This window comes from Crocodylus porosus, unplaced genomic scaffold (assembly GCF_001723895.1).
Source record: "Crocodylus porosus isolate Cpor-Errol unplaced genomic scaffold, CroPor_comp1, whole genome shotgun sequence".
Taxonomy (NCBI): domain Eukaryota; kingdom Metazoa; phylum Chordata; order Crocodylia; family Crocodylidae; genus Crocodylus; species Crocodylus porosus.
Window position 1 is genome coordinate 4,224,421 of NW_017728918.1, and position 2,394 is coordinate 4,226,814.

Here is a 2,394-nt window from a genome sequence, read left to right on the forward strand (position 1 = left end):
AGCACTCTTTCCTGCTTATGCAGGGGGTCGGACTCGATGATCTATTGAGGTCCCTTCCGACCCTAGCATCTATGGATCTATGAATCTATGAATTTCCTTACAACTTGGAAGGCTTTGTGGCTTCAGCAAGAGCTACAATCCCTGCACTTTTCACCCCACTGTGTCTTAACACACGTGACACGAGTTTCCCTTGTTAGCAGCCTGTGGTGCAGTTTCCCAGAAACCCCTGCACCTATCTCCCTAAAACTTGGCAGCATGGCAGGATTTGTGGCCTCAGCAAGAGCTACCATCCATGCAGATTTCACCCCTCTGTGGCTTAACACACATACGTGACATGAGTTTTGCTTTCAGGACTTTGAGGTGCAATTTCCCCAAAACCCCTTCATCTATCACCTTGAAACTTGGCACACTTCATTCCCTCGGCAGCAGCTACGACCTGTGAAAGTTTCATGGAAATCATCCAAAAAACAAAGTTATAAATATTTCATTGATTCCCCATTATACCCTATGGCCGAATCTCCAAATCTCTCTGAATCAGCCCTGAATCTTTTCTGAATCGATTTGGCCGAATCAAATCAGAAAAGCAATTCAAATCGCTGAATTGAATCGGCCTAATCTGAATCAGCTGAATCTGAATTGAATAGTTGCCTATTCTCACAGGCCTATTGGTTAAATCTTTCAAAAGTGCTGAACATAAACTGGCCTTTGAACAGTCTCATCTGGAATATCTGTACTGTTAAGTGATGCAAGAATCAACCAAACATGTTTGCATTATGCTAATCTTAAAAGGGCTCCCTCTGTTTAAGACTAAACAATGATAATAGTGATCTTATTTATTGTAGAGTCATTCACCCAGAATTGACCCCCAAGTTTACTACTGTGCTATTTCACTGGCATCTGGAAACCACAGCCAAGATGTACATAAAGTAAGGGCTTTGTTACACAGTAATTTTAGGCAGCTTCTGGTTTTCTTAACCCCTGACCTGGCTGCATGTTAGCACTTTTAAGTGACTTAAAGCACTTAAATTATACTACTCCAGGACAGGATTATCTCTAATCTGCACAACCTTGCTCCTGTTTCATTCAGGTGTGGCTAACGCACTGCAACTATTCCACCCAAGTTGAAGTCCTCCAGCATCCCAGGGTGCAGTGTCCCCTCCCAGACCCTCCTGTTCTGTGGGAACTCACACCCCTGGCTGCTTCTGCTATTATTATTTTCTATCTGATGGGCTTTTTCATCCTGTGCTGGAGGTAGTTGGTGTAATTCTTCTGGTGAAGGACAGGAAAGGAGCTGAAAAAAGGAGAAATAAGCAAGGCATTATGCTGCCACTACTTCTGTTTTCTTCCCTGCCTCCCAAGGCAATGGGCCTTTAGGTTAATGTCAGATCTCCCTTTGGGCTATGACAGGTCCAGGTCAGCTCCAAATAAATGAGCATCAGGGAAGCAGTCCCCAGCAGCAAAGTCTCACCACTAGGAATCATGTTAAGAGCTGAACATGGGACTGGAAGATCAGAGTTGTCTCTGAGATGGAAAGGTAGCTGAGAACCAGTGCTGGGCAGCCCATCAAGCATGCTTATCACTACAGATTAGAAAGGGAGCTTGGATGGGGCACGAGTCAGTATGCGGGGCCCAATGATGCATGTTTGTGGAGCCAGCATTGTCTTTGGCTCCTTATAAAAGCACTGATGCAGCCTGGGGACAGGTAGAAGCAGAGGCAGAGGGAGCAGGCTTGGTGAAGGTGTTTGCAGACAGGGTAACCTCAAGGCTCAGCCAGGAAAGGATGGGGGGAGAGAAAGGGCTGGGAAAGGAGGCAGATGCAAGCCCCAGCATCCGGCAGTGTTTCTGCGTCCTTCCACCTCTTGCTCTCTGAAGTTTGGGTTTTACATGGGAGCCAGGCTCTGGAATCTGCCATGCATTAGGCATGGTGTGGGCACCCAAGCAGTTTCAATCGTGGTTCTCCCTCCTGGCTTGGGGAAACTCCCCCCACCCCTGCACCACTTGCTTTGCTTTGCCCAGGATCCTCCCCCAGAAAAGCTCCCTCCCTCCCCTCAGAACAGCCTGATCCTGAGGCTCCCTGCTTGCAGACTTTTGGCAGTGCAGTTCTGCCGTCAGAGCCAGGAGCCAGGCAGGTAGCAGCCTCTCTGAGTAGCCCACTGCTGAGTACATTAGCCTGTCTCCCAGGACCTTGCCACCTGCCTCCCTTCCCAGAAGGTGAAGGTAAAGAATAGGCAAAACATTCTTGCAAAATATTGCGGTTCGTTTCTTTTGGAGGCTCGCAAATAATTCTCAGGCACACACTATTAGCAGCACAAAAGGTGTATTTGCAAATAGGGTCAGAGCAGAGACAGAAAATCTCAAATTGCTCCGCCCACTGAGGAAATCTGCAGCAGGTAC